This window comes from Bos indicus, chromosome 11 (genome assembly GCF_029378745.1).
Source record: "Bos indicus isolate NIAB-ARS_2022 breed Sahiwal x Tharparkar chromosome 11, NIAB-ARS_B.indTharparkar_mat_pri_1.0, whole genome shotgun sequence".
Taxonomy (NCBI): domain Eukaryota; kingdom Metazoa; phylum Chordata; class Mammalia; order Artiodactyla; family Bovidae; genus Bos; species Bos indicus.
This window is the reverse complement of record NC_091770.1, coordinates 10,964,448-10,985,100: the sequence shown is the minus strand read 5'-3', so window position 1 is coordinate 10,985,100 and position 20,653 is coordinate 10,964,448. Positions and strand designations below refer to the sequence as shown.

The 20,653-nt window shown below is 40.1% G+C and overlaps 1 protein-coding gene and 1 pseudogene across 7 annotated transcripts in view; one reads left to right on the top strand and one right to left on the bottom strand.

Annotated features, from left to right (window-relative positions):
- ALMS1 (ALMS1 centrosome and basal body associated protein) overlaps positions 1 to 20,653 on the top strand; it is a 190,545-nt gene that overhangs the window by 10,415 nt on the left and 159,477 nt on the right. The window lies entirely within an intron of this gene.
- On the bottom strand, positions 14,085 to 20,474 carry LOC109565474 (F-actin-capping protein subunit alpha-2-like; annotated as a pseudogene).

Genomic DNA, 20,653 nt, shown 5'->3' with positions numbered 1-20,653 from the left:
AACTGACCTTTTCCAGTCCTGTGGCCACTGCTGAGTTTTCCAAATTTGCTGGCAGCATTTTCACAGCATCATCTTTCAGGATTTGAAATAGCTCAACTGGAATTCCATCACCTCTACTAGCTTTGTTTGTAGTGATGCTTCCTAAGGCCACTTGACTTCCCATTCCAGGATGTCTGGGACTGTAGTTTGCCCTTAATTTCAGTTCTCTGGTGGATATAAGAAGAGTTGTTGATTTTCAATTTGGTTAGGGTGTTTTCTTTTTGTAGGGATGGGAGTGATGACTTCCTAACTCCTTGCATGCTGGACCAGAGCCTTGTTTTAGTTGTTTTTCAGCAGACTGTGGTTTTGTTTGTTTGTTTGTTTGTTTTCACCATGCTCCATAGCTTGGCTTCCCTAGTAGCTCAGTTGGTAAAGAATCCGCCTTCAATGCAGGAGACCCTGGTTCAATTCCTGAGTCAGGAAGATCCTCTGGAGAAGGGATAGGCTACCCACTCCAGTGTTCTTGGGCTTCCCTTGTGGCTCAGCTGGTAAAGAATCCGCCTGCAATGCTGGAGACCTGGGTTTGATGCCTGGGTTGGGAAGATCCCCTGAAGAGGGGAGCAGCTACTCACTCCAGTATTCTGGCCTGGAGAAGTCCATGGACTGTATAGTCCATGGGGTCGCAAAGTGACTTTCACTTTCACAGCTTGTGGGATCATAGTTCCCCCACAAGGGATTGAACCTGTGCCCTTGGCAGTGAAAGCATGGCGTCCTAACCATTGGACGACCAGGGAATTTCCTCAACAGATCATTTTTTAGAGCAATTGTAGGTTCCAAAAAAAAATTGAGATTTCCCATCTACTTCCTGCTCCCACACATGCACAGCGTCCTCCACTGTCAATTTCCAACGTCAGAGTGTAATACGTTTGTTATGATGAACCTACATTGACATCCAAAGCCAGAGTGTATATTAGGGCTCACTTTTGGTATTGTACATTCTATGGTTTTTGACAAATGTATAATGGCATGTATCCACCAATATAGTTTCTCCATGTCTTTTCATGACTTAGTGGCTCATTTCTTTTTAGTTCTCGATAATATTATTGTCTAAATGAGCCACAGTTTATTTTATCCATTCATCTACTAAAGGATATTTTCGTTGGACTTCCCTGATGAGTCAGACTGTAACGAATGTACCTGCAATGCAGAAGACCTGGGTTCAATCCCTGGGTTGGCAAGACCCCCTGGAGAAGGGAATGGCTACCCACTGCAGTATTCTTGCCTGGAAAATTCCATGACAGAGCAGCCTGGTGGGCTGCAGTGTGTGAGGCTGCAGAGAATCAGACACGACTGAGAGACTAACCATCTTTTCAGTCCATTTGGGTCAGTACCAAGCAGTCTGATGACTCGCTGCATGTGTGCTCAGTGCTGTATGTTGGTTAACAGTCCTTATCAGGTTATGTCTTTTAGAAATATCTTCTGCTCGCCTGTGGCTTGTCTTCTCATTCTCTTGACATTGTCTTTCATGGAACGAAAGTTTTTAATTTTGATGAGTCCAGCTTATCAACTCTTTCTTTCACGGGTTGTGCCTTTGGTGTTGTACCTAAAAAGTGATCACCATAGCCCAGGTCATCTAGGTTTTCTCCTGTGTTATCTTCTAGGTGTTCTACAGTTTTTACAGTTTTATATTCCCTGTTTTGAGTTGAATTTTGTGAGAGCTGTAAGATCTGTCCCAAGTCGCTTTTTGCACATGCGTGTCCAGTTATCCCGGCATCGTTTGTCGAAAAGACGGTCTTGGCTCCATTACGTTGCCTTGTTCCTTTGTCAAGGATCAGCGGTCTTTATCTCGGTCTGTTTCTGGACTTTGTTGTGTCACAGCGATCTGTTTGCTGGTCTTTCACCAGTGCCACATTGTCTTGATCGCTGTAGCTTTACAGGAAGTCTTTAAGTCAGATAGTGTCTGTTGTTTTTTTGGCTTTCTTGGGTCTTTTGACTCCCCATATACACTCTATTTTTTAAGTTCAAATTACTTTTTTTTTTTCCCCATTGGTGTGTTGGTTTCTGCTGTACAACAGTGCAATCAGCCATAACTATACGTACATCCCCTGCCTCCCTAGCGTCTCTCCCCACCATCATCCCCCCTCCACATCATCACAGAGCACTAGATGGGCTCCCTGTGCCGCACAGCAGCTTCTCCCACCTGTCCAGCTTACACTGGACAATGTGTGTATATTGATGCTGCGTTCTCCATTTGTCCCACTCTCTCCCTCCCCCACGGTGTCCATAAGTCCATTCTCTACATCTTTGTCTTCATTCCTTCCCTGCAGATAGCTTCATCAATATAATTTTTCTAGATTCTGTATATATGCGTTAATTACTATATTTGTTTTGTCTTTCTCACTTACTTCACTTTGTATAACAGGCTCTAGCTTCATCCATCTCATGAGAACTGACTCAAATTCATTCTTCTTGATGACTGAGTAGTATGTATGTACTATATCTTTTTTGTTGATTCCTCTGCTGATGGACATCCAGGTTGCTTCCATGTCCTGGCTGTTGTCAGCAGTGCTGCAGTGAACATTGGGGTACATGTGTCTTGAGTTTTGATTATGGTTTTCTCATACTGATTATGGCCCAGTAGTGAAATTGCTGGGTCATACGATGATTTATTCCTAGTATTTGAAGTAATCTTTATCCTGTTCTCCATAAAGTCTGCATGAGTTTGTATTCCCACCAACAGTGTAGAGTTCCCTTTTCTCTACATCCTCTCCAACATTTATGGTTTGTACAGTTTTTGATGATGGCCATTCTGACTGGCATGAGGTGATACCTCATTGAAGTTTTGATTTGCATTTCTCTGATAATTAGTGACGTTAAGCATCTTTTCATCTGTTTATTGGCCATCTATATGTCTTCAGAAAACGAAGATCATGGCATCTGGTCCCATCACTTCATGGGAAATAGATGGGGAAACAGTGGAAACAGTGGCAGACTTTATTTTTCTGGGCTCCAAAATCACTGCAGATGGTGACTGCAGCCATGAAATTAAAAGACGCTTACTCTTTGGAAGGAAAGTTATGACCAACCTCAATAGCATATTGAAAAGCAGAGACATTACTTTGCCAACAAAAGTTCGTCTAGTCAAGGCTATGGTTTTTCCTGTGGTCATGTATGGATGTGAGAGTTGGACTGTGAAGAAGACTGAGCGCCGAAGAATTGATGCTTTTGAACTGTGGTGTTGGAGAAGACTCTTGAGAGTCCCTTGGACTGCAAGGAGATCCAACCAGTCCATTCTGAAGGAGGTCAGCCCTGGGATTTCTTTGGAAGGAATGATGCTAAGGCTGAAACTCCAGTACTTTGGGCACCTCATACGAAGAGTTGACTCATTGGAAAAGACTCTGATGCTGGGAGGGATTGGGGGCAAGAGGAGAAGGGGATGACAGAGGATGAGATGGCTGGATGGCATCACTGATTCGATGGACATGAGTCTGAGTGAACTCTGGGAGTTGGTGATGGACAGGGAGGCCTGGCGTGCTGCTATTCATGGGGTCGCAAAGAGTTGGACATGACTGAGCGACTGATCTGATCTGATCTGACCCATTTTTGATTGGGCTGTTTGTTTTCCTAATACTGAGCTGTACGAGCTTCTTATATATTTTAGATTAATCCTTTGTCAGTTGTTTCATTTGCAATTTTCTCTTATTTTGAGGGTTGTCTTTTAATCTTTTTTATTGTTTCCTTTGTTGTGCAAAAGCTTTTAAGTTTAATTAGGTCTCATTTGTTTTTTTTTTTATTTCCATTACTCTAGGAGGTGGGTCATAGAGGATCTTACTGTGGTTTATGTCAAGGAATATTCTACTTATGTTTTCCCCTAAGAGCTTTATACTTTCTGAGCTTACATTTAAGTCTAATCCAGTTTGAGTTTATTTTTGAGTATGATGTTAGGAAGTCTTCTAGTGTCATTCTTTAGCATGTAGCTGTCCAGTTTTCCCAGAACTACTTGCTGAAGAGGCTGTCTTTTCTCCATTGTATATTCTTGCCTCCTTTGTCAAAGATAAGGTGCCCATACTACTACTACTACTACTACTACTACTACTACTACTAAGTTGCTTCAGTCGAGTCCGACTCTATGTGACCCCAGAGATGGCAGCCCACCAGGCTCCCCCGTCCCTGGGATTCTCCAGGCAAGAACACTGGAGTGGTTTGCCATTTCCTTCTCCAGTGCATGAAAGTGAAAAGTGAAAGTGAAGTCGCTCAGTCATGTCTGACTCTTAGCGACCCCATGGACTGCAGCCTACCTGGCTCCTCCGTCCATGGGGTTTTCCAGGCAAGAGTACTGGAGTGGGGTGCCATTGCCTTCTCCGTATCTGGGCTTTGTGTCTTGTTCCATTGATCTGTATTTGTTTTTGTGCTTGTACCATACTCTTGATGACTGTAGCTTTGTAGTATAGTCTGAAGTCAGGAAGGTTGATTCCTCCAGCTCTGTTTTTCTTTGTTAAGATTGATTTGGCTCTTTGGGGTCTTTTGTGTTTCCATGCAAATCGTGAAATTTTTTGTTCTAGTTCTGTAGAAAAATACCATTGGTAATTTGATAGGTATTGCATTGAATTTGTAGATTGCTTTGGGTAGTATAGTCATTTTCACAATATTGATTTCTCCAATTCAAGAAAACGGTATATCTCTCCATCTATTTGTGACATCTTGGATTTCTTTCATCGGTGTCCTATAGTTTTCTGCATGGGTTTTTTTTTTTCTTTTAGGTAGGTTTATTCCTAGGTATTTTATCCTTTTTTGCTGCAGTGGTGAATGGGATTGTTTCCTTAACCTTTTTCTGATTTTTCATTGTTAGTGTATAGGAATGCAAAGGATTTGTGTGTATTAATTTTATATCCTGTGACTTTACTGTATTCATTGACTAACTCTAGTAATTTTCTGGCAGAATCTTTAGATTTTTCTATGTATGTCATTTGTAGACAGCGAAAGTTTTATCTTTATTTTCAATTTGGATTTCTTTTATTTCTTTTTCTTCTTTGATTGCTGTGGCTAGGACTTCCAACACTATGTTGGATAATAGTGATGAGAGTCAGCACCATTCTCTTGTTCCTAGTCTTAGAGGAAATGCTTTCAGTTTTTCACCATTGAGAATATTTGCTTTGAATTTGTCATATATGGCCTTTATTATGTTGATGTAGTTTCCTTCTATGCTTACTTTCTGGAGAGTTTTTATCATAAATGAGTGTTGAATTTTGTCAGAAGCTTTCTTTGTCTCTATTGAGATGATCATATGGTTTTTATCTTTCAGTTTTTTGATACTGTGTATCACATTGATTTTTTTGTATATATTGAAGAATCCATGCATCCCTGGGATAAATCGCACTTGGTCATGATGTATGATCCTTTTAATATGTTATTGCCTTCTTTTTGCTAAAATTTTGTTGAGGATTTTGATATTGGCCTGGAATTTTCTTTTTTGTGGTGTCTTTGTCTGGTTTTAGTGATGGTGGCCTCCTGGAATGAGTTTGGGGTTTTTCCTTCCTCTGCAGTTTCCTGGAATAGTTTTAGCAGGATAGATGTTAGTTCTTCTCTAAACTTGATGTGGGATTCGCCGGTGAAGCCATCTGGCCCTGCGCTTTTGTTTGTTGAAGATTTTTGATCGCAGTTTTGATTTCAGTGCTTGTAATTGGTCCATTCATGATTTCTGTTTCTTCCTGGTTCAGATTTGGAAGATTTTTCTAAGAACTTGCCCATTTCTTCCAGGTTGTCCATTTTATTGGCATATAGTTGCTTGTCATTGACTCTTAAGATCCTTTGTATTTCTGTGTTGTCTCTTGTAAGTTCTTTTTCATTTCTAATTTTATTGATTTGAGTCCTCTCCCTTTTTTTTCCTCGATAAGTCTGGCTAGTGGTTTGTCAATTTTGTTTATCTTCTCAAAGAATTAACTTTTAGTTTTATTGATCTTTGCTATTTTTCTTTCATTTCTTTTTCATTTATTTCTGCTCTGATCTTTCTAATTTCTTTCCTTCTGCTAACTTCAGGGTTTTTTGTTCTTTTTCTAGTTGCTTTAGGTATAAAGTCAGGTTGTTGATTTTTTGATTGCTGTTGTTTTTTGAGATAGGCTTGTATTGCTATAAACTTTCCTCTTAGAACTGATTTTGCTGCATCCCACAGGTTTTGGGTCATTGTGTTTTCATTGTCTTTTTGTTTCTAGGTATTTTTTTAAATAACCTTTTTGATGTCTTCAGTGACTTGTTGGTTATTTAGAAGTGTGTTGTTTAGCCTCCATGTGTTCGTGATTTTTACAGTTTTCTTTCTTTTCCTGTAATTGATATCAAGTTGCATAGCACTGTGGTCAGAAAATATGCTTGATACAATTTTAGTTTTCTTAAATTTTCCAATGCTTGATTTGTGACCCAAGATGTAATCCATTGTGGAGAATGTTCCATGTTCAGTTGAGAAAAAAGTGTATTCTGCTGTTTTGGGATGGAATGTCCTAGAGATCTCAGTTAGCTCCATTTGGACTAGTATGTGATTTAAGGCTTGTGTTTCCTTATAAATTTTGTCTGGATGATCTGTCCATTGGTGTAATTGGGGTGTTAAAGTCCCCTTCTGTTACGCTGTTACTGTCAGTTTCCCCTTTTGTGGTCGTTAGTATTTGCATTATGTATTGAGGTGCTTCTATGTTGGGTGAATTAGTATTTATAATTGTTATATCTTCTTGAGTTGATCCCTTTTTCATTATGTCATGTCCTTCCTTATTTTTTGTAACAGTTTTTATTTTAACGTCTGTTTTATCTGATATAAGTGTTGCTACTCCCACTTTCTTTTGATTCCCACTTGCATGGAATATCTTTTTCCATCCCTCAACTTTCAGTCTGTATATATCCTTAGGTCTGAAGTGGCTCTCCTATAGGCAGCATATACACAGGTCTTGTTTCTGTATCCAGTCAGCCAGCTTGTGTCTTGATTGTAGCATTTAATCCATTTACATTTAAGGTAGTTATATATATGTTCCTAATGCCATTTTCTTAATTGTTTAGGATTTATTTTTGTGAGTCTGTTTCTTCTCTTGTGTTTCCTACTAGAGAATTTCCTTTAGCATTTGTTGTAAAGCTGGTTTGCTATGCTAAGTCACTTCAGTTGTGTCCGACTCTGTGCGACCCCTAAGACGGCAGCCCACCAGGCTCCCCCGTCCCTGGGATTCTCTAGGCAAGAACACTGGAGTGGGTTGCCATTTCCTTCTCCAGTGCATGAAAGTGACAAGAGAAAGTGAAGTCGCTCAGTGGTGTCCGACTCTTAGTGACCCCATGGACTGCAGCCTACCAGGCTCCTCCGTCCATGGGATTTTCCAGGCAAGAGTACTGGAGTGGGGTGCCATTGCCTTCTCCGAAAGCTGGTTTGGTGGCGCTGAATTCACTGAACTTTTGCTTGTCTGTAAAGCTTTTGATTTCTTCTTCAAATCTGATGAGATCCTTGCTGGTACTCTTGGTTGTAAGTTTTTATCCTTCATCACTTTAAATATATCCTTCCACTCTCTCTGGCCTGCAGAGTTTCTGCTGAAAAATCAGCTGTTAACCTTATGGGGATTGCTTCGTATGTTATTTTTTGCTTTTCCCTTGCTGCTTTTAGTATTTTTTCTTTGTGTTTAAATTTTTTTAGTGTGATTAATATGTGTGTTGTTGTATTTCTCTTTGGGTTTATCCTGTATGGGACTGTCTGGGCTTCCTGGACTTGGGTGCTTATTTCCTTTCCTATAGTAGGGGAGTTTTCCACTATAATCTCCTCACATATTTTCTCATACCCTTTGTTTCTCTTCTTCTGGAATGCTAATAATTTGAATTTTGGTGCATTTATTATTGTCCCAGAGGTCTCTGAGACTGTCCTCTACTCTTATATTTCTTTTTTCTGCTCCTCAGCAGTTATTTCTGTTATTCTGTCTTCCAGCTCACTTATCCATTCTTCTGCCTCAGTTATTCTACTAGTGATTCCTTTTAGATTATTTTTAATTTCAGTGATTGTGTTGTTCATCTATGTTTATTTTTATTTCTTCTAGGTCTTTAGTAAATGTGTTAAATGATTCTTGTATTTTTTCTATTTTTGATATTTTGAAACTTCTTTACTGTCATTACTTGAAATTCTTTTTCACATAGGTTGCCTGTTTCCTCTTCATTTATTTGGTCTTGTAGTTTTTAACTTGCTCCTTCATCTTTAACATATTTTTTTTGTCATTTTTTTTTTTTTGATAGTTGGGAGTACGTTCCTGTCTCACAAGTTGTTTAGTCTTAGTTTCCAGCAGTGGAGTTTTCAGGTAGTTGGGTAGAGCTGGGTCTTTGTTTTGAGATGTGGACCTTTGGGAAACCTCACTCTAATTAATACTCCCTGGCACCTGAAGTTTTCTCTGTTACTCTAGCCATTCGGACTCAGCACTCCTGCCTCCTGGGGCTCAGTCCTGAACTGGGATTCCACAAGCCATGGTTGTGGAAAAGAAAAATATAGAAAAGGAAGAAAAGGAAAAAAAAAGGCAGAACAATAACAAAGAATAGAAAATAACCTCAGAAGGGTGAAAGTGGACTCCAGTAGCAAAGTGAGAGAAGAAAAAAAATTATATCTATAAAAATAGAAAATAAGAAAAATCAAGAGAGGGCAGAAAAATAATGAAGATTAAAAAATAATAAAATAAATTTAGAAAACTAACAAATAATAGAAAAAATAAGAATATGTGTGAAACAACCACTGGAGGGTAAAACCGAACTCTGCTGGTAAACAGTAAAAAAAGTATTGGAAAAAAAAAAACAACCTTAAAAACAGAAACAAACCTTGAATGTGAAGGGCAGTGCTTAGGTGGGGGATGACTTATGTGGTGTTGTTTGGGTGGAGATGGGATTTATTGGGGGGATGGGGTCCTGATTCAGGACCTAAGCCTCCAGAGAAGACCCTAGAGAGGGGGCTCTACCCAAACTGAGAAAGCCTCTGCAGTGCCTCTGTGTAGGGCGTGGCAGGTGGCCTGGACTCCACCCAGGTTTCTGCAGTGCTTCTGGCTTCAGGGTGGGGAGGATAAACCTGGGTCTCCAGGAGGCTCCCTGGGGCCGAGTGGGTAGGGGAACACCAGATGGATTCCCCTCTCCTCCCCATCCAGAGGGACCCTTCCCTGCTGGCTCTGCTTTGTCTTCCTTCCCTTCTGCAGTCGCAGGACCTGTGTGGGCAGTGGGTGCCCTTGGAGGTGACCCTGGAGGGAGAGGGGTCCTGAAGAATAGAGGGTGCCCCTGGAAGGAGGAGGGAGCCAGAGGGTAGAGAAAGGGGTCCCAGATGGTGGAGGCCCAGTCCAGAGGGCAGACAGAGCCCCTGGTTGGGGGATGAGGGCCCACAGAGGACAGGGACCTTGGAGGGGAGAGGGAACTGGAGGACAGAGGGGGACCCTGAAGGGTGGGGGGCCACCCGGATGGCTGAGCACTTGGCCTGGAAAGAGGAGTAAGCCCTGGAGGGAGGAGAGGGGCTGGAGGGGGGCCCCCTGGAGGGTGGAGGGGGGCCCGGAGGTGGTGGTCTTAGGAGACGCTCCAGGGCCGAGTGGGCAGGGGAACACTAGGCAGTTCCCTGCTACTGGAACCCTGCAGTTGCCTCCCCCGGCTGGGTGGTCTTCTCTCCCTGCAGGAGCCTCCCTCCCCTGTTTCACATCTACAGGACCCATCCAGGTGGATGAGTCCCTGAAGAGCAAAAGGTACCCTGGAAGGCAAAGAGCTCCTCAGGAGGGTTGAGAGGGTCCCAGAGGCCCTTGGGCCCCATAAAGGCTCCCTGGGGCCAAGTGAAGGGGGAACCCCAGGGCCTTCCACAGTGGGACTTCTTATCCCCTCAGAGGTCCCTCCCCTTTCTGGTAGAGCAGGTATGCAGTTCCCAGCACCCAAAGGCATCCAAACTGTCCCTGGCGTCCAAACTGCTTCTGATGCCAAAACTGCTACCCCTCCCCCCGCAGCCCCTCAGTCTCTGGAAAGTGAAAGGGGCACCCCAGGGGCTTTTCCCAGTGGTTCCTGTGATCCCCCAGGATCCCCACCCCTCCGAGGCAAGCAGGCATGTGGCTTCTAGCACTGAAAGGTGCCCAGACCAGACTGCTCTGGGCACCCAAACCACTTCTGGTTCTAAAACTGCTCCCTCTCCCCCAGCAGCCCCTCAGTCACTGGTCCCCAGGCCTGCACTTTCCCCTGCTTGGCCCTACCTGGTACCTGGTCTCCCCCAGGGCTCCTCCCTTCAGCCTGTCCACAGGAAATCCCCCACCATTGCCTGGTGAATATCCTAGGGGTGGGTAGATGCAGACTGCATGCCTTCCCTCACTGCCGCCTTGGCTCTCTGCCATATAAACTTTAGAACCAGTTTATCGATATCCACAAAATAACTTGCTTGGATTGCATTGGAGTTGTATTGAATATATACATCAAGTTGGGAAGAACTGACATGTTGACAGTATTGAGTCTTGCTAACAATGAAGATGAACTATCTGTGCATTTAATTAGTTCTGTTTTGATTTCTTTCACCAGAGTTTAGATTTGGTGCATATTTGTTTAGATTTATACCTATTTCATTTTTTGGGTGCTAATGTAAATGGGTTTTTTCCTCCCTGTACCTCATGTGGGATCTTAGTTCCCTGACCACATACCAAACCCACCCTTCCTGCAATGGAAGCACCCAGAGTCTTACCCACTAGACTGCCGGGGAAGTCCCAGTGGTATCGTGTTTTTAATTTCAAATTCTAATCGTTCACTGCCGGTGTGTAGGAAACCCATTGATTTGCTCTGGTTTTTTTGTTGTTTGTTTTTTTAAATGTTCAGATCAGATCAGTCGCTCAGTCGTGTCCGACTCTTTGCGACCCCATGAATCGCAGCACGCCAGGCCTCCCTGTCCATCACCAACTCACGGAGTTCACTGAGACTCACATCCATCGAGTTAGTGATGCCATCCAGCCATCTCATCCTCTGTCGTCCCCTTCTCCTCCTGCCCCCAATCCCTCCCAGCATCACAGTCTTTTCCAATGAGTCAACTCTTCGCATGAGGTGGCCAAAGTACTGGAGTTTCAGCTTTAGCATCATTCCTTCCAAAGAAATCCCAGGGCTGATCTCCTTCAGAATGGACTGGTTGGATCTCCTTGCAGTCCAAGGGACTCTCAACAGTCTTCTCCAACACCACAGTTCAAAAGCATCAATTCTTCGGCGCTCAGCCTTCTTCACAGTCCAACTCTCACATCCATACATGACCACAGGAAAAATCATAGCCTTGACTAGACGGAACTTTGTTGGCAAAGTAATGTCTCTGCTTTTGAATATGCTATCTAGGTTGGTCATAACTTTCCTTCCAAGGAGTAAGCGTCTTTTAATTTCATGGTTGCAGTCACCATCTGCAGTGATTTTGGAGCCCAGAAAAATAAAGTCTGCCATTGTTTCCACTGTTTCCCCATCTATTTCCCATGAAGTGGTGGGACCAGATGCCATGATCTTCGTTTTCTGAATGTTGAGCTTTAAGCCAACTTTTTCACTCTCCACTTTAACTTTCATCAAGAGGCTTTTCAGTTCCTCTTCACTTTCTGCCATAAGGGTGGTATCATCTGCATATCTGAGGTTATTGATATTTCTCCCGGCAATCTTGATTCCAGTTTGTGTTTCTTCCAGTCCAGTGTTTCTCATGATGTACTCTGCATATAAGTTAAATAAACAGGGTGACAATATATAGCCTTGACGAACTCCTTTTCCTATTTGGAATCAGTCTGTTGTTCCATGTCTAGTTCTAACTGTTGCTTCCTGACCTGCATACAGATTTCTCAAGAGGCAGATCAGGTGGTCTGGTATTCCCATCTCTTTCAGAATTTTCCACAGTTTATTGTGATCCACACAGTCAAAGGCTTTGGCCCGTTGCAGCCGCCTTTAAATGTTCAAGTATCACCAAAAAATATCCATCCACTACTTTGGGAAACTGGAGTATTGAATTCTAATTATTGTTGGATTGTCTCTTTTTTCCTTCAGTTCTGTTAATTTTTCCTTAAGGTATTTTGGAGCTCTGATGCGAAGTGAATATATATTTTGAATTATTAGATTATTCTTGGTGGATTGACCCTTTTGTCATTCTGAAATGCTCCTCTTTATTTTTAGTAGCCTTTTTTATTGTAATACATTTTTATATTGCACTAGCCACTCTGCATGTTTTAGATTATAAATCTGCTCTTCATCCTTTTCCTTTCACCCTGTTTGTGTTTTCAGCCTAAAGTGTGTCTCCTGTAGAGAGCGTATAGTTGAATCTTGTTTTTCATGTAGTCTAGCACAACTATATATCTTTGATTGGGTTGTTTAATTCACTCACATTAAATGCTATTGATATGTTTTGATTTATATCTACTGTTTAATTTTTTGTTTTCTATATATTGTGTCTTTTTGTTCTTTTAGACCTTATATTGCCATTTTTGGTTTTAAGTAGATATTTTTCTCTTGTTTTGATTTAATTCTAATGATTTTTAAAGTTATAATTACTGAGTTATTTTCTGTGGCTTACAGTATACACTGTTAATTTATCAGAATCTGCTTGAGATTCATTAGGACTAAATTTCAGTGAAATATGGAAGGTTTATGCCAATATAACCCCATTCCTTACCCTGCCCCTTCAATGTTATTACTGTTAAACATATGTCTGCATATGTTACAGATATATGTTACATACCAAGTGAGGTATTGTAAGAGTTAATACTTTCTGTAATAGGTTTTTTGAAGAATCTGGGAGGAGGGAGAATAACAAGCAGATGTTTTGTAGTTAGTTATATGAACTTTCTTTTGTCTTCTTTTTCTGTGCTCATTTCTTCCTTTCTTTTGAGTTATCATCTGGTATTGTTTCCTTATTTCAGCACAGATCAGTACCTGTTGATCTCCTTTGTGCTCTCATTGTCAAATACGTTTCTGTATGTTTATGTGCCTAGCAGTACAGTTAGATATATATTGTTTCATACAATCGTTCTTTTTTGAAATAGGAAAATTTTCACTTTATTGTCACATTGAATTTTAGTACTTTACTTTTTTTCCCCTTTCCTTCCTTCCTTCCTTCCTTTCTTTCGCTGTCAGGTCAACTGCGGCGTGCGGGATCTTTCGTTGCAACACACAGACTCTCTAGTTGTGGCGTATAAGCTCAGTAGTTGTGGCACGCGGGCTTAGTTGCTCTGTGGTACGTGGGATCCTAGTTCCCGGACCAGGGATCGAACCTGTCTGTGTCCCCTGCATTGCAAGGTGAATTCCCAGTCATTAGCTCACCAGGGAAGACACTGAATTTTAGTGCTTCTCTGTACAAGAGAAAAACAAACTGAGTCATGGTCATGAGTTCAGGATTATATATGTTACATTTTGCCTTGTTATAATACAGTTGTGGCTTTATGATAAACATAAATTGGGGACATAGCTTGTAATCCAAAGCTAATTTGCATAACTCACGAGAGGAAAAAGCATTAAATGCATTTCTGAAATAAGTATTTTCATTTAATTCAGAATGTCAAGACAGCATTAGACATTGGCCTTGTTTCAAAAAAGTTTAAATGCTAAGCTAGCTAAATAACCTTCTTGAAAGGTTTAAACACAGATAAAGAAAATGTTTTCCCTCTAATCTCAATCTTACATAAGAGAAAGAGATGAAGGGAAAAATGTAGACAATTTCTTTAGCGTATATGGCTAAGTACATCAGCCTCCTTAAACTAGTGTCCATTACTGACTTCATTAAAATGAACTGGGTAAATATCGAAAGTTATCCACTTTATAAACCAAAGGCAGAAATTTTAGGGTTACGGTAAGTAAAAAAATTTTGAAACACTTGAAAAATGTTTGACATTAGAGAAATCATCTCTTCATTATAAGAAAGAAAGGCATAACAGAAAGTAAAAAACATTTAAACTAAACTGATTTTCAGTCCTCTTTGAACAAGAGAAATAGAAAATAATGATTACTAAACTTTGTGCTTTAATCGAACTAATTAATTACAGTGATTTTAAATGGCAACTGCCCATCTGACTAGGTGGTGAGCTTGACAGTTTTGAATATTTTTGTAACGAGTATTTTTTAAAACACAAAGGCACTAAAATGATCTGGTCTTGCAGTGTTTATCTTAATGCATTCTGCATTTCTTTGCCAAGCTTGTAGTTAAGGATCTTGTTCCAATCAATCTTAGTGTGAATAATTAGGAACCGTTGATGAAAGTTGTGTCTGACATTGTCTGATAATTTTCACTGATGACAGTTTGATATTCATTCTTTTTAGCCTCTTCAATCTTTATAAATTCATTTGCTGTTTGCACCTCGTTAGACACCGTTAGGGAATCTTGTATATCTTTATGACTCATAGCTGAACCTTAACATTTTCATAATAATGAACCTGAATTCAAGATGCCAGGCACCTGAGTAGTTGAAGGAATGATTGTAAACGTCCACTCTGACCTCCAATGACCATTCCAAAAGTTTTTTGCTTGAAATTAATGGCTTTCTATGCATGCAATAACTGTTTGCTGTCTATTTTTTTTAACCACATACAGTACTGACACAGTCGGACACAACTGAAGTGACTTAGCAGCAGCAGCAGCAGCAGCAGCAGAGAGGAGTTATTACTGAAGTTTGCCATGGTTCAGTTGCGTTTTCTGCTTGTACAGTGTTGGATCAGTTGTGTCCTTTTTTAAGTGATCAAGTTTTTTGGTTCCAAAAACTTTCCGTTTCCCAAGTTACCATGTTCTGTTTTCAGTACCTGATTTTCAAAACCTTCAGTTTTACTGAGGTATGCATGGGTTGCCCCTTTCTTCAGAAGAGTATCATTGTTAAGCAATAACAGAACATCATTAAACACCTCGTTAAATTCTCCAGGAGGGGCATGAATGATGAATTTTGCTGCTATGCATACCTTCTCATCAGACAACTGCTCCTCCAGATCTGCTGTTTTCCTTTCGGTGGCGAACTAGGCTGCCCGTGTTGATGCTGGCGGTGACAGCCTGCCTTGCCCCTTTCCGCCTGGTCTTCTTGCTGCATATCCTGCCAGTGAAGGCTTTTTAGATTGTCAAAGGGAAGAAAGGAGAAGAAATACGCAGTTACACTGTCTTTTGCAGTTAGCTGTGTAATTGCTTTAATTAATTCTCTGTTATTTTGTATAAATTTCAGTTACTCTCTAGTATCATCCTGAAGCGTTTCCCTTAGTATTTCTTGTAAAAGAAATAAATTTTCCGTTTAGGTTTATCTGGGGATTGAAAATTTTTAAAAAGAATTTTAATTGTGATAAAATACAGAGAATATCTTAACCTTATCTTAACCATTTTAAAGTGTATAGTTTGATCATGTTAAATACATTAACCTTGTTGTACAACCGGTGTCCAGAACTCTTTTCATTTTGCAAAGCTGAAACTCTGCACCATAAACAACTCCCCATTTCCCCTCATCTCAGCTCCTAGCAGCCACGTTTCTGCTTTGTGTTTCTATGAATTTGATTACTCTAGATGCCTCTTTTAAGTGGAACCATGCAGTATCTGTCCTTTGTGACTGGCTTATTTTCACTTTCATCCTCAAGATTCATCCATGTTGTAGTAGTGACCCAATTACCTTCCTTTTACGTCTGAATAACATTCCACTGTATGTATGTACAACATTTTGTTTATCCCTTATCAGCTGATAAGACACTTGGATTGCTTCTGCCTGTTGGCTGTTGTGAGTAGTGCTGCTGTGAGCATAGGTTTGCAAATATCTCTAGACCTGGCCTTCAGTTCTTTTGGATATATACGCAGAAGTGGGATTGCTAGAACATGGTGGTAGTTCTATTTTTAGTTTTCTGAGGAACCTCCCTACTGTTTTCCATAGTAGTTGTACCATTTTATAGTTTCACCAACACTACACAAGGGTCCCCGTTTCTCCACATGTTTGCCAACATTTGTTATTTTTTTTCTTTCTCTTTTTCTTTTTTTTTTGATAGTAGCCATCCTGATGAGTGGGCTTCCCTCATAGCTCAGTTGGTAAAGAACCTGCCTGCAATGCAGGAGACCCTGGTTCGATTCCTGGGTCGGGAAGATCCGCTGGAGAAGGGATCGGCTACCCACTTCAGTACTCTTGGGCTTCCCTTGTGGCTCAGCTGGTAAAGAATCTACCTGCAATGCGTGAGACCTGGGTTCAGTCCCTGGATTGGGAAGATTCCCTGGAGAAGAGAAAGGCTACCTACTCCAGTATACTAAACCTGGAGAATTCCATGGATACAGTCCATGGGGTCACCAAGAGTTGGACACGACTGAGTGACTTTCATTTTCACTATCCTGATGAGTATGAGGTGATGTCTTACTATTTTGATGAGTGATGTTGAACATCTTTCCCTGTACTTAGTGGCTATTTGTATATGTTTGGAGAAATGGCTCTGCAAGTTCTTTGCCTATTTGATAATAGGTTAATTGGGTGGTTTTTGTTTTGTTTTTGAGTTTTACTGCTGCTGCTAAGTCACTTCAGTTGTGTCCAACTCTGTGTGAGCCCATAGACGGCAGCCCACCAGGCTCCCCCGTCCCTGAGATTCTCCAGGCAAGAACACTGGAGTGGGTTGCCATTTCCTTCTCCAATGCATGAAAGTGAAAAGTGAAAGTGAAGTTGCTCAGTCATGTCCCACTCTTAGCGACCCCATGGACCGCAGCCTACGAGGCTCCTCCATCCACGGGATTTTCCAGGCAAGAGTACTGGAGTGGGTTGCCATTGCCTGCTCCATTTTGAGTTTTAAGAGTTCTTTATATATTATGGCTATTAATCCCATATCAGGTATGTGATTTGCAAATATTTTCCCGCATTTTGTGGTTTGCGTTTTTACTCTGTTGGTGGTGTCTTCTGATATACAGAATTTTACAATTTTCATGAAGTCCAGTTTGTCTGTTGTTTCTTTCGTTGCTTGTGCCTTTGCTGTCATATCCAAGAAATCATTGCCAAACCTACTGTTGTGCAACTTTTGCTCTGAATTTTCTTCTAAGAGTTTTATAGTTTTAGGTCTTTAAGTCTTTGATCTGGCCTCTAGAACACTAAAGGAATGCTGCTGCTAAGTCACTTCAGTCGTGTCCGACTCTGTGCGACCCCATGGATGGCAGCCCACCAGGCTCCTCCATCCATGGGATTTTCCAGGCAGGAGTACTGGAGTGGGGTGCCGTTGCATTCTCCGGTTTTGGACAATACTGCAGCATGAATTCAGACTGAAAACCTGAATCAGTACTGGCTTACCGATCAGATTCTCAGGGAAGTTCTTTTTAACTCCCTCCACTCAGTGCCAAGGTTGAGAAGTGGAAGTTTCTTTTCTGTCCTTTTCTGTGGGAAAGTTTATTTCCCTTTTAATTTTATATTTGTTGAAAAGACCATCCTTTTCCCATTGAATGAACTTTATACTTTTATTGAAAATTATTTGATCATATATATGTGAGAATTTATTGGGGTCTCTTTGCTCTGGCTGATACTCCCAATACTGTGTTGATTAGAAATGGCAAGAGTAGGCATTCTTAAGCATTGTTCCTGGTCTTAGAGGAAAAACTTTCAGTTTTCCACCATTGAGTATGCTATGAGTTAGTTGTGGGTCCTCATAAGTGGCCTAGGTCATGTTTGACTGTTTGCAACCCTGTGGACTGTATCCCACCAGGCTCCTCTGTCCATGGGAGTCTCCAGGCAAGAATACTGGAGTGGATTTATGCCCTCTTCCAGGGGATCTTCCCAATTCAGGGATTGAACCTGTGTCTCCTGCATTGCAGGCAGATTCTTTACCTACTAAGCCACCTTTGGGAAGTCCCATTATATTGATGAGTTTCCTTCTGTTCCTCATTTGTTGAGTGCTTTTATCATGCAAGGGTATTGAATATTCAGGTGCTTTTTCTGTATCAGTAAAGATCATCAGTGGTTTTGTTCTTCATTCTGTCAATGTGAAGTATTGATTGATTTTTATGAGTTGAATCATCCTTGCATTCCATGGTTAATCCCCACGTGATCATGGTGTATACTTTTAATGTGTTGTGAATTCTGTGTGCTAACATTTTTGAGGGTGATTGAAGTGATTTGGTCCTTGGCTTTCTGTGTTGCCAAGTTTTTGATTACTGATTCAATCTCCTTGCTAGTTATACATTTCAGATTTTCTGTTTTTTCATTGTTCAGTCTTAGTAGGTTGTGTCTTTCTAGGGATTAATGTGTGTCCTGTTTGTTGGTGTGCAGTTGTTCATAATGTTCTCTTATGGTCCTTATTTGTGGCATTGGTTGTAATGGAATATTACAACTCTTGCATTTCTGATTTTATTATTTGAGTTTTTTTTTTTCTTTCTTTGTCTAGCCTAAGGGGTTATCAATTTTGTCAGTTTTCTGAAAAATCACTTTTAGTTTCATGATTTTTTTCCTTGTTGACCATTTCATTTATCTATACTCCAGTTTTTGTTATTTTCACTTTTAGGTTTTAGTTTTTCTTTTAGTTTCTTGAGGTGCAAGTTAGATTGTTACTTGAGATCTTACCTTTTTTTAAGGCATGCCATTTATAGCTTAAACTTCCTTCTTAGTACTTCTTTAACTGCATCCATAAATTTTTTTGATATTTTGCATTTTCATTTGTGTCAAGGTATTTTCTAATTTCCTTTATGACTTCTTGTTGTTTAAGAGTGTAGTGTTTAATTTCCACATATTGTAAAATTTCCAGTTTTTTCTTAGGCTGTTTATTTCTAGTTTCATTACATTGTGATTGGAAAAGGTACTGTGTATTATTTCAGTCTTCTTGAATTTATTCAGACGAGTTTTATGGCCAGACATGTGTTCTGTCCTGAGGAGTGTTTCATGTGTAATTGAGAAAATGTATTCTGCTGTTTGTGGATGGAGTCTTCTATATATATATCTGTTAGGTTTGATTGGTCTGTAGTGTTGTTCGATTTCTGTATTTTCTTATTCTTCTGATTGGTTGTTCTATGCATTATTGAAAGGACATTATTCATTATGTTGTTGTATATTTCTCCCTTCAGTTCTTTCAACATCTGTCTCATTAATTTAGGAGCTCTGAGGTTTGGTGCAGAAATATACTTTTCATATTTTCTTGGTGAATTGTCCCTTTTATCATTATATGACATACTTCTTTGTCTCTTGTAACAGTTTTTGACTTAAAAGTCCATTTTGTCTGAAATTAATACAGTTGTTCCTGTGTTATTTTGGTTACTGTTGCATGAAATATCTTTTTTTAATCCTTTTAATTGATATGCATCCTTAGATCTAAAATGTTTCTTTGATAGGTAGTATGTAGTTGGAAGACCACTAAAGACCACAAACTTTTAATATTAAAAGCTAATCAGGGAAGGACTCTGAAACTGTTTATACCAGAAGGCATTTAACCTCAGATCAGAGTTGCTGATGACACCTGCTTAGTTTTAAAGCATTCATCTTAAGAATTCTCTTTCAAGTGTTTGGGTTATACCAATACCTGAGGCACCTGTGGGAAAACTGATCAAACATACGGGAATGTATTAGAAATTAATTTCCTTAATGAAGTCTATAAACCATTGGGTAGGTAATAAAAATAAGTTCTGGGAAATGTATTTTTTAATAAGAACTTTTCCAATGAGCCTACTTTCTGGAAAAGACCCTCATGCTGGGAAAGATTGAGGGCAGAAGAAGGGAGCGACAGAGGATGAGATGGTTGGATGTCATCATGGACTCAATGGACATGAGTTTGAGCAAACTCTGGGAGATAGTGAAGGATAGGGAAGCCTGGCGTGCTGGAGTCCATGAGGTCACAAAGAGTTGGATACAACTGAGCGAATGAAAAACAATAAGAACTTCTAACATTTAATTTTAACTTTTAAGGTTTTTTTAGCTGATAAAAGTGAGAGTGTGTTCTTTTTTCTCACACACTGGGTTAGTTTGTCAAAGTGTTGGTTTTCGTAATATTGTATCATTAGTGTTCTACAAATATCCTAGGGAATTGAACTTTTTTTTGTAAGCTAATATGAATCAGCTATTTTCAAAGGCAAGACCCTGTGCAATACACCCAGCATTATTTAGTTGCAGTGAATAGCCATTATGAACATTCATTTTGGCATTCTTCGTTCCTGGAGGGCTCCAGGAATACTAACTGTGCCAGAACATTGGCTCTATTTTTATTTATTTAGGGATTTCAAATTGCCAAAATGAATTTGCAAAATGCCTTTCTTTGCTTTTTGTTCGTTACTCCTCAGAAAATGCCACTGAAGCAAGGTGGGTGTGCCCCATGCTGTTCTACCTTTTGAGAAAAACCTCATGAAAGAGTCTATACCATAGGAATCTCTTTAGTTATTGAATAGAATCTCTTTAGTTATTGAATAGATTTTTGAGTTAAGCTTGCCTTTCTCATCAAAAGCACATTGTTGTATGTGCTCTGTAAAAATGTTTTGTTAGTGTAGTAACTGTTTTAATTATGGGGGAAAAAATTACCTTATGATCTTGAGTTTCCTTCAGAGGTTCTTTGACATTTGTGGGTTTGTGAGCATGCATCTTTTCTTGACTCATAGCTGCCTGTTTTATTTTTATCAATCTCTTCTTTTTTTATGGACATTATGTCTCTTTTTATTTTATTTTTTAACTTTACAATATTGTATTGGTTTTGCCATGTATCAACATGAATCTGCCACAGGTATACACGTGTTCCCTATCCTGAACCCTCCTCCCTCCTCCCTCCCCGTATATGT